General features: G+C 38.7%; 1 protein-coding gene across 1 annotated transcript in view; it reads right to left on the minus strand.

Annotated features, from left to right (window-relative positions):
* GUCY1A2 (guanylate cyclase 1, soluble, alpha 2) overlaps positions 1–16,708 on the minus strand; it is a 259,742-nt gene that overhangs the window by 985 nt on the left and 242,049 nt on the right. The window lies entirely within an intron of this gene.

Below are 16,708 nucleotides of genomic sequence, written 5' to 3' on the forward strand. Positions count from 1 at the left end.
CAGAGGTCCAGGGGGTGGGGTGGGTAAGAGGGTTCACTGGAGCCAGTGGGGAGCAAGGGGAGGGAGCAGAACAGGCCAGACAGGAGAGGTCTGCTTTGCCATGTGTGTCACCTCCCTGGCAGCAGATGGAACTCATGCTGTGGACACTTTCACAGTGTTGTGTTTAACCCCTTGAGCCACCAGTGAGGTCCATACTCAGAATCTTTTGTGGCTCTTTAAAATTTTAGAATTGTTTAGATTATTTCTTTAAGAAATATCTTTGAAATATTAATAGGTATTGTGCTGAATATGTAAAGTACTTTGGGTTAGGTTGTTTATTTGCAAAGGTCCTTATTTATGTCGCTTATCATGGTATGAAGTTCATCAGTTTTTGTTGCATGCCACAGGATCTGATGGCTTGGGTCTTAATTTTGGTTGAGTTCCAGAATATTCATTTTCTCCTTTGATTTCTTTGTTGATGTAACTTATTCAGAAGAATTTTGCTTAATTTCCTCATGTTAGGATATTTTCTGGGTTTCTATTAGTAGTTTAGCTTCATGACATCACGATTAGTAAAGATTTCAATTTATGCACTGAATTCTGTTTATCTTAATTAGAACAGTCATAATTGTGCAACATATAGGTATCTATCAAACATTTTTGAGTGCTTTTAGCATGTTAATATAGGCCTCTGAATGGAGAAGTGGAAATGCACAGAAAATTAAAAGGCAAGAAATCCTCATAAAAGCAAACTAGCACTACAAAGCATGTGTGATACAATCCAAAGGAAGAAAGTCTACAGGGAAAGGGAACAGAGATAACAACTATGGTACAAAAGTCAAGAACCAGAGCAATTAGGTTTAAAATACAGCCCTACTCCAACACATTTCCATAAAGCCTTATAATCAACAAACAAACTCACCATGAGCTTCCTCCTTCTCTCCCTGTACTATAAGATCTCCAATTTCACTTTTGCATGGTTTGCTTGCCTCACCAAAGTGTTTACTTTTTGCCATAACTAAGAATTTTAACAGTAAGTTAAAATTTGGCTTGTATCTCAGAAAACATTTGTAAATGAATGAAAGAGGAGCATGCAAGCTGCTTTGGATACTAGGGTTTTCAAATAATTTACCACACTCTGGCTAGGAGAAAGTCTTCACAATGAATTGATCTCTAGACACTTCTCATATATATTGTGCTAAAAACTACAGAAACACAGCTGTTATGGGGTTTTCTTCATTGCCGAGTAAACATTTTGATGTCAGTAAATGACAGTTTTAAATTTCAATAATAAAAATAAGAGAACACATACAATAAATTGATCCAAGCTCCTTGATATCCAGGGATTTAGTAGACTTTCTATATGAACTCTGTTCTACAATATGCAGATGATTTCCAGTAGTACAGTTTGAATGAATTAATGCTGAGTCTGTACAGAATATCAGGGGACTCTTTTCACATAGTATGCCTGGTTTTGATGAGTTATGGTGCCGAATTAACGATCAAATGTGTATATGGGGATTAAGAATTTAGACACTGATCACCCCAGAACCACTGATCCCCTCTGAAATGCTTTATTAAGTCCAACTCCCTGGCCTGGCTCTAACAATCCCTTTCTTCAGTAACTCAGGACTTAAGTGGTGGTGTAGATTTTACATAAATCTAAAGTGATCCCCAGCTGTATTGTCCAGCTGGTAGCTATATAACCTGGGCATTTTAGCAAGATGTTTACTAAGCATTTAGAATTCACACAAATCCTAGTTTACCTGCTGCCATCTTTCCTTCTCCTGACAGATTTTTTTTTTTAATGAATTGCTTCAAATTTCATTTGAAGTGAAATAAAATGCTGCTTTGGCTCAACAGTGGCCCCAAGCATGTCAGGGAAGCTGGAGACTGTGGAAGCTGCTCCCTCAGCTCACTTGGCTATCGTTTGCCTGCCCATTTTCTCACTTTCACCCAGATTTGTGTTCTGTCCTAAAGGCTGTCTCGAAAAGAAGATGAAAGTTATCACATTGGGCTGCAAGTGACCTAAGTGCAAGACTCAGTTTTTATAGCCAGAGTTTAACAATGAGTTTCTAACAGTGATCTTTCAGGCATCCTCTCCAGAGGTCTAATGTCATCCTTTTGTTCTTCAATTGGCGTAGACAGTGAACTGTTTGGTCATCTGTAAGGCTGAGGTCAGAGTCTGGTCTTTTAAACTTACATGCTTTTCTCAATTTCTATAACCTGAGTCTATTGTTAAGTAAGCAGGTAAGAGCTAGACTAACCTGTCAACTTTATATTTTTTAAGTGAGTCAATAGCCAGCTGGATTTTTTTTTTTAATCCTTTGCATTAACTAGGTAAGCTCATCATCCATTGTATATATATCTAGGTGACTTCTACTTTTGCTAAAATTACTTTGGGGCGCATGTTGTATCCTGTAGGTTAGTCTTCTAGTTAGCTTTCCCCACTCTCTAGCTGCTTCTTAAGTCAAGGTAGTAGCTGCATCTCTGTACATATCTCACCTGTTTGCTGTGTAACCTGGGGGTTTATTCTTGCAGAATTTCCATCTCATTCTTCCCTTGTTAGATCCCTTTTCATTCTGTGTATGTATATGCTAGGAGAGCCTTTACACATAAAAAATGCTACTATTTCACTATTGTCTTAGGAAAGGTAAGACAGATTCTCGGTCTTCTGTATTAAATTACAAATTTCTAATTATTCATCTATTATCTTTATGCTAAGAAATGCATCTCGACTTTATTATGATGTCATTAGAACTGTGTTCTGGAGAAAGAATATCAGCTTTGAAAACTGAAGATAAAAAATGAGATTTCTTATGATTTTTAAAGTATTCTTTAACTCTTGAAATCTCCCTGTTCATCACCTTCTTTCCATCTGAGTGGGAGAAAAGGAGCTGTGCTTTGTATTTCTGCTTTGTGCTTCACTGCTCTAAGATCTGATGCAGTTTGAAGATAGGCCCACTGAAACCACAGTTACTGAGTCAGCTAGACAGCCTGAAATCCCTTGAAATTCAGTGATTCATTCTCTGGAAATAACATGCCTGTCCAAATAAGGAAAGGATCTAGCTCACTATGAAAATAGAGCAAAAGAGGATTCTCACCAAATTTGTATGCATTTTAAGGTTACAAATATTTTAACAGATTTTGTGGCAATTTTATAAGATTGTCAATTTGTGGGTTTTGAAATTCAGATTAACATATCAATTTTGAAAAAGGGGGTGGTCTCTGTATGTTGTCTTAATAGTATAAGGCTGTCTCTCAGAGGCACGACTGTGACACTCAGCTTATTTCTATCTGTAACTCACCCCTTACCCTCAGTTAATAACTGGTGGCAAATTGAACCTAGTATGGATTCTACAGTCTGCAAGGCTGAGACTTGCCAGAGTATACACACATTTTCTATTTATGGGAAACAAATACCACTTAAATCCTAGGTTTTTAGGTACCTATAACCTAAAGATAATTCTATCCCATGAACTTTGTCATTTTTGATTCTTTAACAGTGCAACTGTTAAAGAGTCAAAATTCAAAACACCTTTGAATTTTATATCTACAAGCAAGACTTTACAGAGAATTCTAATCAGTTTGTATCAATTAAATAACTGCCTCACTTTTTTCACTTTTCCAACCAAATTTCTTAAAAACAAGTTCAAAATGATGCCACTCTTCCTGTGTACAGATAGGAATGAAGCAAAAAGGAGAAAATTGGTCACTTTTTTTTTTTTAAAGGGAGGAGAATATTTGGGTACCAGAAAAGTTACTTATTCCCCTTCTTTTTGAGAGTTCAACCTATTTCTTTCTGAACAGTGTCCTATAATCAACTTTCCCTGAAGTGATACTTTTCAAAAATTGTAATATTTGTGGAGAGTAATTAGGAATGCCACATGGGAAGAGGTTGTAGTAAACTCTGTAAATCTGATCTCCCTGTAAAGGTGGCTCAGGTTACGTCATTTACATGCTCTGGTGTTCGATTTTGTTGTGGGTAAAGATTTTTTTAATCTAATTTACTTCAAAGATTATTTATTGTAGTAACATTTTGTAGAGTTACTTAGAGAGTCACATAAAGCCACATAATGAAATTCGTTAGTTTCGGACTTGCCAGGCCATTAAAGTCCCAAGTGAGACCACCAGAGTAACAGTGCCTCGGTGGCCAATACCATAAAAGCTGATTACAGAGCAATTGTGGGTTTATGCTGGTGACTAATGCATGAGGTTTTTAGCACTTTAATCAGAACCATGAAAAGGATTTTTGATCATAGCACTGAGAACCATCAGATTTCTCCACAAAGAGTTTACATATAAAAGAAAGTGAAGGAGCTGACTGCCAGCAGAGAAGACCATTTTCAATTTCTTAGTTTAAAAATGACCTCCAAATATACCCTCCCTTGTTACATATTAAAATGTATTCCCATAATAAATTCATGATCATGTTTGAGGGAAGGTAGACCACTTTGTTCTGAGGAGAATAAAAATTATCCATTTGCTTATTATACAGATGCAATACATAAACAATCCCACATCATGAAATTGCCATCTCCTTGAAAGAGCAATGTGAATAAATGAGAAAAAAGGACAATAATTCATCTAGGACTCTGATTTAGGGCTAAACCTATATGTAAAGGCTTAACAGAAAGTTTGTGAGGCATTCTTGTTTTGAAATGTGCTAAACTGGCTTGCCTGTCATTCCAAGCCCAGTGCTGAAACACCACATGGAATGGTTTTGCTTTTACCCTCAGCCTTGTAACTATTGCTTGGACACGCCCCTCCGCCGCACCTCACCACCTGTGACTGTCCTTTGGATCATGCTGTTCACGGAGTCTGTAATGGCATAGAAGATCCACTGTCACCTAAGTTAAAAATAGATTCTCAGTCTTATGCCATGTTAGAGGGGAGTCAGTTCTAATATTTCACTTACAGGACCACTGCCAGTTACTACAGTGAGTTTGCCTACTTGATTTACCCAGTCTTCCCTATGTTAACATAATGCATAACCCTGGCACCTCTGCTGAAACAAACAACAAAAAAATAGTATTACTGGCCCTCCCTGGTGGCACAGCAGGTTAAAGCACTGCATTAAGAAGCTTAAGCCACTTCCAATGAGTTCGATCCCTGCCTGCCCCGTCGGTGACCACATGGTGTGGCAGACCTCTCTCTGACCCGCCCGCTGCTCCCCTCAGCAGTGTACTTTGTCAATCTGCCTGTTCTTCACCCCACTCTGTCCCTGGTGAATTCTCTCACCCTCCGCATCTCTAGCCTGTCCCCCTGTTCTGTATGAATAAATAAATCTTAAAAAAAAAATAGTATTACTATCTTGATTACAGACTTTGTTCGGATGTCGCTGTTTTTCCCACTATGTCCTTTCCCAGTGTAAATTTCTGGGAAATAATATCATTGTAATTATTTTGGGAAACTTTAGGATGAGATCATTTGTGGGACTTAATCCATAGTCATGGGCCAGAAATACCAGAATAGAAAGAACTTGAGCCTCCTGATAAATTACATTTAGTCATACATTTATTTAATCAGTCAATGGCTGTTCTTAATATTTCCTGAACTACATGGCACTTGGATCTCTGATAAGTATTAGAAAAAAATATTTCATGAAGTTTCTAAACATAGTACTCCTAAGACTTAACAGCAACACAACTTTTATCTAGGATCCACCTCTTGGTTTTATAAAAAAGGTTTTACCTGAATTTCAACAAATATTTAACAATTACCTTTCTATTTAACCCTTTAAAATGTAAACAACAAAGAAAATTCATAAGGAATCCCTTTATTTTCAATTAAACTTGAAATATATACTTCACAGAAATACCTTTTTAACTACTGAAGTGAATGCTAGATTAGCAACTCTAAATTCTGAACCCTAGAACTAAGGTAAATGACTTCTTGGCATTATTGTCCTGGAAAAGAAAATACCCTTTCTATTTTAAGGAATGTGTCCTAAAGTAGGACCAGGCCAGCAATACTTCAGTATTGTTTTATTTAACAAAATGTTATGGATTTACCACTTACATGTATCAGTTTGGGGGTACATCTTACCCTCTGTGTATATAAGCTTTTCCTCACCCACCGCCAAAAGTCTTGTGCCCTCTGCTGATCACACTTCCAGCCTCCTTCCCACCCCTCCCTACTAACACTAATTTTTTTAGAGCTTAAGACAAAACTGTATTCAATCTTGAACCTAGTCACACAGATCAAACCTATACCAATGAGCAATAAAACTATAAGAAAAAAAATTACTAAATTTATACTCTCATTTCTATCTATAAATTACAATGCTACCATGTTTAAATAATTCTATATTTAACCTGATAACCATTTTAAACAACTAGGTTTTATAGAAGGGAATCAGTAGGTAAATTTATTTTTGATATAATCTTAAAATATACATGGAATGATTGAGGCAGTGGGATATTTTAGAAGTCAAAAAAACTGATTCTTAATACTCAAAATTTACTTTTTGGGACAACTTCTATTTGATATAGCAAGAATACAAAGGAAGAAATAGCAAAATAAAAATGTCTCAATCACTTGATTTTGCTAGATATGACTTATTGGCATATTAACTGGTTGTTCTCTGTAATTGGGAAAATCGACATTCTTGAGGCACAACTCAAGCTTTAATTTGGTATAAAATCACTAAGTCTATGTCCTTACTGATTATTTTTCTTTTGTAAAATATAGTATGTACTGTTTGGGCACTTCTATAAATAAGACAATCAATAAAGCCATGCAAAAGAGGACAGTAAATGCCAACCCTTTTCTTTGAATATTAACTTACTAGAGTAGTATAGATGAGCATTTTGATTTTTGAAAAGATGCTCATATAAATTCCTATGTATGAATTTTCCTGAAGCAGTTTGTATTTCTATCATCATTTTATGTCTAATAAAAGAATAACCAGTTTAGTATCTCACTATGGTCTAATAATTATATTGACTGGAGAATAGAGGCAGGGGCCTCCCTGGTGACCAAGAGATTAAATTTCAGGGCTATTCCTGCTGAGGCCTGAGTTGGATTCCCAGTAGACCTCTTCTGTCTCACCCACTGCTTCCCTTAGCAGTGTATTTCAGAAAATCCACCTGCTCTACTCCTCTCACCCCAATTCTTCGATGCATAAATAAAAAAATCTTTTCTAAAAGGGCAGGTTTTTAAACTATTAAGTTTTCCAATACATGTTTCACTATACTAAAAAGATGCATTCTTCTAGATTATCTAAAGTAACAACCCAAACTCTGAGTGACTTTTCTTACCTTCTTTAGAAACACAATAACACAAACTGTTTTAGCTTTGAGAAACAAAAGGTGGCTTCTGTTATATTTAGAAGTCTCTACTATAACATTGACATATACACTCATGCTCAAATTCAGCCATACTGTTAGGATTGAAGAAAGAACACACCTCCTCTTTATTACCTATGGTAGGGAAAGGACAGAGTATTTGCCTGTAGAGAGTGGGGAAAAGACGGCAAACTCCTCTCCTGAGTCCAGTTTGCTTACTCCTGGTGTCTTCATTGCCCTCCCATCCATGCAAATTATCCTTGAAGTCACTGTTTCTGACCAGTAGCTGTCAACCCAAAGACACAGTTTGGCTGTGAAAATAGACCTCTGCATTCTGTACCCACACTTCTATCTCCTATTCTCAACTCTCTCCAAGCTAGGAAAAAGTCTAAGTAATTCAATCAACATTAGCCAGTAGTACTACCCTCTCATTTTAAAGCTAAACGATGTTTTAGAAATCATCTAGGTCATCTCCCTCATTGTAGAGAGATCAAGCTATTTGTATTACCTGGTGTGCCAGAAACTACACTGCAAGCTTATCTCTAATGCAATTCAGTTCTGATTCCTGAGCTAGAAAACTACTCACTATATCAAACTTCAATCTAAACAATAAGGTTTATAGGGGCATAGCAATATATTCAAACTTGGTTATTTTAGAAATTATACAAGAGATAGTTATGTATGAGAGCATATTGTGAACTGGAGGGAAGGTGCAGACATCTTTATAAAAATATCATGTCTCAGGGCAATTCTACTTCTTAACAATAAGACTGAATATTTCTGTCATCCCAGTTTTTCTACTGATGAAACTCTTCCCCTAGAGGTGATGGTATTAGAAGGTGGGTTCTTGGGAAGTGAAAGCACGAAATGAAATTATGAGGGTGGAGCACCCATGAGTGGGCGATTACCTTTCCAAGAATCACAAAAAAGCTTGTTTCTCCCCCAGTTATGAGGCAACAAAGGAGAAGTCAGGAACTCAGACATCTGCAAGCACAAGGCGACTTTCCCCAGAATGTGCACCATGACCTTGAACTTCCCACCTCTAAAATTGTGAGTGAGAAATTTCTGTTGCTTCTTAGTCATCCTATAATAAAGTTCCCTCTTCAGAAATCTCATTTCAATAAAAACCTTTTATAAGCCAGCAACCACATCTTGCACAATTCTTTTTCTTCATAATTGATACATTTTAGAAGTTTTAGGGCAAGGAGGTTTCAAGGCCACAACTCCAGGTAGAATCATCCTCCTCTACCCCCAATGTTAATGTCCTAGTCCCCAGAATCTTTGACTAAGGGTACAGGACAAAGATGAACTACGGTTCAGCAGGTTAGCTGACTTTAAAAATTGCCCAATGTGTGATCACAGTGTTCTCCAAATGTAGAAGAGGGAGGAAGAAGCAACGAGTTGGAAAAACAGAATGCAGCACTAGAGAAAAGCTGTTTCACCCACTTGGTGATGGCAGACAGGGCCATGCAATGTGTAGCCTCTAACAGCTGAACAGGCAAGAACCCAGTGTCTCACCCAGCTCCCAGAAAAGAATGCAGCCTGGATGATATCTTGGCCCATGTCAGACTTCTGTCCTGCAGAACTGAGATCATGAATTTGTATCACTAAGCCACAAGTGTGGTGGTAATCTAATTAGCTTATCTACAGAAGATACAGTCCAAGCTATAAGCTTAATGTTTGTTCCAATACATAGCTATTGATGATAAAGTTTAACTTAGGCACAAAAAGAGGTTAAAAACACCAGAAAATCAAATTCATGCTCCACCAGGAAGAGGGTGATGACTCAGCCCCGGCTTGAGGGTCGACTGGCAACATTCTGATTTGAACGGAAGCCAAGTAGGCTTATTCCAACTGCATAAGCTATCTGAAATTAGCTGATTGGTTTAAAAATTATAACAATATAATGATATATCTTACATAGTATACTATAATAACAGCAATATCTTATGTGCATTTTGTTGCTCAGCTCTGAAAATATAATGTACATATTATTTTCAGACTGCAGTTGACCTGGCGCATGAAGCTATAGGAGGTACCACCATGGATAGCAGGGAACTACTGTATGTACCTCTGCTTGAATGTGAGGCTGTGCCAAGGAAATAAACATTTTTATCACATGACTGTGTCATCAAGAGATGCCTTTGCAAACAAAGTGGGTAGCGAGAGAAGAAGGCCCCCTACTCCTGCCCCTTCTTACATGATCACGGGTTTCTACATCCAAGCAAAGGGATGCAATACCCAGGTGGGTGGGAGGGAGGTTTGGCCAAGAAGAAAGCCCAACACAGGACAGATGGCACAATCAGGAAAACATGTCTAAGGTGCAGAACTTTTCATTGGGGAGCAGGGAGATGGCTGCCCTTGATACCTATCAGCCCAATTCTATGACCTGTTTTGTGATGAGCTCCAGGAAACCCTGCACTGAGGGAAGCAGACAGTGAGAACCAGGCTATACAGGTCAGCACACAGATCCATTTGCCTTGCTCTCCACAGGTAAAAGGATACCACATACTCTAGTGTTGGCTGGGGGGAGGTAATGGTCCAGGAAAGAGGTCACCAGTATCTTGGCAACCCTTGACATCTCTGCTGGTAATAGCAAGGTGGGTGTCATTTGGAACCCACCCTCCAATCAGATCCTGAAAGGAATCTCTGATGAGAGCTCCATCTACCCCCTGGAGTAGCTATGCAGGCTGGAAACTAAGAAACAACAATCAAGAGCGTCCTCTCTTAACTGATAAGTCGAGGCCTCTGCTAGACACTCCTGCCTACTAGCACGCATTCCCTAAACCTACTCAACTTGCAACTGGACTCTACTATCAGCCTCAGTCCACTGTCAGCCCAAGCTCAGACAGACCCCTGCAAGGCCCCAAACTAGGTTCACCTCAGTTAAGCAGTGGCCACATCCACAGGCCTGCAAAGCCCGAATTACTTTTATTGGCAAAGCCAACCACTTCTAAAAGCCTCACTTTTTTTTTTTCTCCAAGCTACATCACTCCATGTCAGGCATACAAGTTTCCACCTCCCAACCAGCACATAGCATACTTTCTACCACTAATAGCCCAGTCACCCCAGAGCACCTTGCACAATCTAGCCATGTGAGGACCCTGCTCCAGCAACTAACCACAATGAGGATGCTACCAGGTGACAGGGAGACACTGCATACCACCCCAAAATACCAGGCAGGTCCTGCAGGAACTGCAGCCAGATGCACCAACCCACGGCACCTGCATTAACACACTGTAGTTCGGAATGGAAAGCAAACCCAGAAGCTGAAGTTCACCTGCCGGCCAGAGCTGACAGCCCCTACCCACAGCGTTGCCCAGGTAGTAACAAAACACAGAACTGGATTGTTTTCAAATATAAGTTTTTATCAGCTAAGTACAGAGCATATATACCTATGATTTTTATGCCTGAACTTCACAGTAACTACAAAGCAAAAATGTTTAGTGAAAACACACAAAGATGGTAAAAAGGTAACCTAGACACACTAAGAAAAACAGCAAACCTCAAAGGAAGAGGGAGGAGGGGAAGGTACAGGGAAAACTATAGAAAACTATAAAGTATGTAGATAATGGAGGTGGTAGTTCTTTAACATTAGTCTTAGTTGTGTGTTTTGGATTAACCTCTGAAGGCAAGAGAAACAAATGGGGTTATATCAAACTAAAAAAGCATCTGCACAGCAAAGGAACCATTGTTTAAAGAGATAGCCTATTGGATAGAAGATATTTGCAAACCATGCATTGGACATAGAGTCAATATCCTTAATATCTAACCAACTCAGTGACAAGAAAAATCAGGCATTTCACTAAAGGATACATACAGAAAGCTAAAAAATTATGCAGAACATCTTTTCATTTATCATTAGGACAATGCAAATCACTTCATACCAGTCCAAATGGTTATTACCAAAAAGTCAAAAAATGCAAAGTGCCCCCCCCCATGTAGTGCTGGTAATAACATAAATTGGTAGAGATACTAAGAAAAACATTGCTGATGTTCCTCAAAAAACTGAAAATAGAAATGCTAAGTGATTCAGTAATTCTACATCTGGGCATTTACCCAAAGGATATGAAAACACAATTCCAAAAAATATGTGCATTGCTATGTTCCTTGCTGCCCTATTCAGAGTAGCAAATATATCAAAACATCCCAAATACCAAAAGGTGTGAATGGATAAGGCAACGTGGAATATACAGGAATATTAATAATAGAACAATGAAATCTTGCCACTCCCGATAGATTTTAAAGGGAAGATGCTGGATAAACAAAGGAGAAAGACAAATACTATATGATTTTACTAATTTGTGCAATATAAGGGGAGGGGGTGAGAAAACAAAAAGAAAACTCTAGATCCTGACACCCAAATTGTGGTTATAGAGCAGGAGGAGGAAAGGGGTAGAGGTGGTTGGTTGGTGGTGAGTATAGGGTGAGAATCTGTACTTCTGGATCCCACACAGAATTTAAGCTCATATTACCTGAATTACAAAGCTATAGAAAACCAAAACATAAAATTTGTAGGACTAAGCTGATTACTCAGTTCTGAGTCATAGCTCAGAATGCCTTTGTCTAAATTGTAAAATCGATTGTTTCTTTGGGACTGCCAGAGGAGGTCTATAATTACCATAAGTCATTTTACATGGCTAAATTTATAAAATCTAAGAATAATATGATTTATTACTTCAGGGAAAGGATAAGATGAAGCAATACATGGATATCCACTGTGTTTCAAGTACTAGGAGCTGTATAAACATCAAATTTAATCCTAAAACGTAATCTTCTGAAAACAGAGCCCAAAGAAATAAAGTCACTAAATTTCATATGATGAGGCACTGAGAAGCCTGGATACCAAGCCTCAACTCTACCTCTGAGCTCTCACCTTGGCAGGATGAGCTGATGTCTAGCTGTGCACCGAAGCCTACTGCATTTGCAGGGGCTTTTATGAATGAGTTAAAAGTGGGCATTCTAAACACCAGAACTAGATCATTGTAAAACAGGAAAAGCAAAAATTTTAAAGAAAATGTCTATCAAAGTGTTTTTGAACATTTTTAGTTTGTACGTAGCAAGGGCACAAACAATTCTGCTCAGGCAAATCATTAGATTATTCATGCCATTTCAAAATTTGCTGAAGCCATCCTTAATATAAGCAATTATTTCAGTTTCACAGATCAGTAGCATGTGTTAACAGATGATTGTAATATGCACATTATTTTTAATTGGGTAAGTATGGGACAAAAATGGATGTAAACATCACACTCATTGGAGAAAAACAAATGCATCTAACAGTGAAAACTCAAAACTCATTAAGCAGTTCTTTTTGTCCAGTAATGAAACTAGCAATCAAGTGCTGTAGGTGAAGAGGAAATGATTGTGGGCATTGCTGCTAGCAAGAGATGAGTCACTCTGTCTAAAAACGAAGACTATTATATACAAATTATGGCCTTGATTCCAAAATCTCTATTCCTGTGTCCAAATGAATTTAAAGATAAACAACACTAGCAACCTACAAGAAACCCAATTATTTTTGTAATATAAAAAGTCAAGTAGCCAGCTGATAATCGTGATAGGTAAGTGTTCATTGGAGCATACCTTATAACAATTAAATATTAGATCAAACTTAAAAGTGTTCATTAACGTAAGAACAGATGACAAAAATTAAAACATGGGGTGTAGCCATATACTGGAATGTTAGATAGTAGGTGTATAGTAGATAAAAGCTGTATACTTTACATGACTAGATCATAAGAACAACACGAGAAAGATATATGTAGTGAAATATCATGAATGGCAATTAAGACATGTAAAACAAAACTATTTTATATATGTGTGTGTGTGCTCATATATATATGAAAGTTAATGTATAAAACACTGGACTTTGAATACACTATAGAGTGTGTATCACAATGAAAAAGAAAAATCCAAAGGAAATGTTTTACTTTTATTCAATATCTGGATAATATCTGAAGCAAATACTATAAATTATTAAACTAATGGTGGGATCATAGATATTTTATTATTCCTTTTAATTTTAGTACTTTACAATATTTATAAAGTACTTTTTGGACTTACTGCAAGTTTCAACCCAAACGAAAACACCCTGGACTCACTAGAAGGTAGATAACTGAGGGGGAATCAGCGATTGGGGAGTTCCCTTTTGGGAACTCCCCGAAAAACCCAGGCTCCTGGAGTTCAGCTGGCTGCACGAACCACTTTGCCCTGTGCTAAACCCTGGAGGTGAAGGGAGAGGGCTCAGCTCAGTGAGTGGAGCCCAGGCTGCAGAAAGACTGCAAATCTGACCCGCAACACCTGGGTACAGGGGAAAAACCACTGAAACTGCAGACCCGATCCGGAGCACCTGGGTGCCATGCAAAAACTCTGATCAGCTCCACCACCTTGGGAACTGGCAAGATAGCAGCAGAATAAAGACACCGATACGACTACATCCAAACTCACACGGGATTATATAAAAACGGACTATAGACTTACAAGCTATGAGTTTCAACCCAAATGAGAATGCCCTGGACTCACTAGAAGGCAAATAATGGAGGGAGAACCGGCGATTGGGGAGTTTCCATAAGGGAAGCTGCACAGGCAGGACCTGATCAGGGAACGCCAGCGGATTCAAACTCGCTGGGCTCCTTTAAAAATCAGATGCCAGGAAGCCCTGAAGAGGGAAACTGCCTGAGGCAGCAGCTGTGGCAGCTTGCAGGCTTTTGTCCCAGCCCTGCTACAACCCTGGAGATAAACTGAGACAATTCAGCCAGGGAAAGGCAACCAAGTTGTGGGAAAAGGCTGCAGCTGGGAACCAGAGACCAGAAGATATGTGTTGCTGACCTTTGCCCCAGCAGCCCCAACAAAGCCCTGGATATAAACTGCAACAACACAGCTAGGTGAGTGGATCCCAAGCTGCTGCGGGGGTTGGGGGGGGCGGGACCCAACCACAGGCCCAACACTAGGATAATCCAGCAATTTTAACAATCTTGCATGGGCACATTCAACATAGAGAGGCCCTAGGAAGTGCCTCAAACGGGGAGACTTGCTCAGGGGTTTACTTGCTCAGGGGTTTACGTGCTTACCACATCTACACGCAAAAACTGTGGTAAAACCCTGGAATTAAAGAGATACAACTGGGCTCTGTGAAAGGACCTCAGGCAGTGGGGAGGCACTGTTCAGGGAGTGACTATATGGACTAAACAAAAAGAGCCCTGAAAGCTCAAAGGGAGGACTGGCAGCTTGCTCAGCCAGGAGGATTTCAGCCCTCTGGCACTCCCTGCACTCCTGTGGGGAGAGGGCGATCCCACCCCCACAACAGAGGCCCAAAGAGTTGGAAGCCAGAAAAGCTCACAGTTCATAGAGTGTAAACAAAGCCAGCCACCAACTCAGCCAAAGGCCCAGCTCCAGGAAGACCTACAACACTTGTAATTCATCATAACCACCATGGGCACACCAAGCATAGAGGGAACCTGGGACATCCGAAGGCTACAAAGATCAACAGACACCTTCCAGAAACACGGCCTCAACGTATTATTAGAAGAGGCTGAACAACACAAGAGTCCCCTGACTGTTACCAGCTGAGACAACAGACACAATTACACACAGTAGGGGCTGGGAAAAATAACACAACTCAGAATACCCTCCATAACTGAAGTGTCTGGAAGTCCCTCAGCTATTCCAGAAAGAGCATCCAAAAAAAAATGCCGGTCAATAATAGCAACACCATATCCCAGCAAATAGAAAGTATTAGAAAATACACAACAGGGAAAAGAAGGCAAACAAATACTCAAGCAAGCCCACAGGGGGAAAATCCAACACAAAAAGACCAGTCAACAGAAACCACCAAAGAAATAGAAGAACTGTGCAACCCACCAGATAAAGAATTCAGAATCATCATGATAAACAAACAAAATGAAATGAGGCGAGCCATCCAGGAGTTGAAGAATGCAAACAAGGAAATGAATGAAAGAAATGGAAAAAATATGAGACAAGCAATCAGCAAACTGAAGAAAAAAATGAGACATTAAAAAAGGAAATAGAAGAAATGCAGGTGATGAAAAGGCCACTAGAAGAGATAAAGAATGCTGGGAAAAGTTATGAAAACAGAATAGATGAAATGACCAATCAGCACCCTTGAAGATACAGAAACAAAGAGAATTAGAAAAGAAAAAGAAAGAGAAGTAAAAAGGAAAAAGGAATGAAGAAACGCTTCAAGAGCTATATGACATCATTAGGAAAGGAAATATAAGAAGGCGAAGAGAAAGGCCAAGGAATAGAGAAAATATTCACAGAGATAATAGAAGAGAACTTCCCTAATTTGAAGGAGATGAAAGTAGACATCCTAGAAGCCAGATGTACTCCAAACTACCATGATGAGAGGAGAAAAACAGCTAGATATATAATATTCAAAATTCCAAGATTGCAAGATAAAGAAAAGATAATGAGAATGACAAGAGGGAAGAAACAAATAACCTACAAAGGGAAACCAATCCAGATGACATCAGACTTCTCTGAAGAAACACTACGGGCAAGAAGAGAGTGGAGGGACATTCTCAACAAACTCCATAACATTAAATGCCAACCAAGAATACTCTACCCTGCGAAGCTCTCCTTCCTCTATGAAGAAAGAATAAGGACATTCTCAGACAAACAGAAACTCCACAATTTTGTCAAGACTAAACCTCCACTCCAAAAACTATTACAAGAAGCCCTCAAACCAATATCCAACAGAAGAATGAACAAGAACAGTTCAAAACAAGGAATAAAAATACAGAAAGACCAAAATGGCAAATGTAGTTGCCAGTATATCAATATTATCTCTAAATGTAAATGGCTTAAACTCATCAGTCAAAAGACACAGAGTTGCAGGATGGATTAAAAAACAGAAGCCATCATTCTGCTGTCTGCAGGAAACACATCTAACTTACAAAAGATAAAAACAGTCTGAAAATAAAAGGATGGAAAACAATCCTACAAGCAAATGGGCCAAAAAAGAAGGCAGGACTACTATACTTATATCAGATCAAATAGACTTCAAACTAAAAAGGTTAAATGAGATACAGAAGGCTACTACATTATGATTAAGGGGACAATACAACCAGAAGAAATAACAATCATGAACACATATGCACCAAATGAAGGGGCACTGAAATATATTAGGAAACTACTGTCATCTATGAAAATGTATATCAGAGACAATACATACATAGGAGGAGATTTCAACATGCCACTCTCAACAATGGACAGATCAGCAAGACCAAAAATAATTAAAGACACTAAAGCTCTGAACAAGGACCTGGACAACATGGGTCTAGTGGACATCTATAGAATACTGCACCCCAGAAAATATGAGTACATATTTTTCTCAAATCCACATGGATCATTCTCTAGGATTGACCATATACTGGGTCACAAGATAAACATCAATAGATACACTAAGATCGAAATCA

Source organism: Condylura cristata, unplaced genomic scaffold (assembly GCF_000260355.1).
Source record: "Condylura cristata isolate star-nosed mole 26May11 unplaced genomic scaffold, ConCri1.0 scaffold00025, whole genome shotgun sequence".
In the NCBI taxonomy this organism is placed as follows: Eukaryota; Metazoa; Chordata; class Mammalia; order Eulipotyphla; family Talpidae; genus Condylura; species Condylura cristata.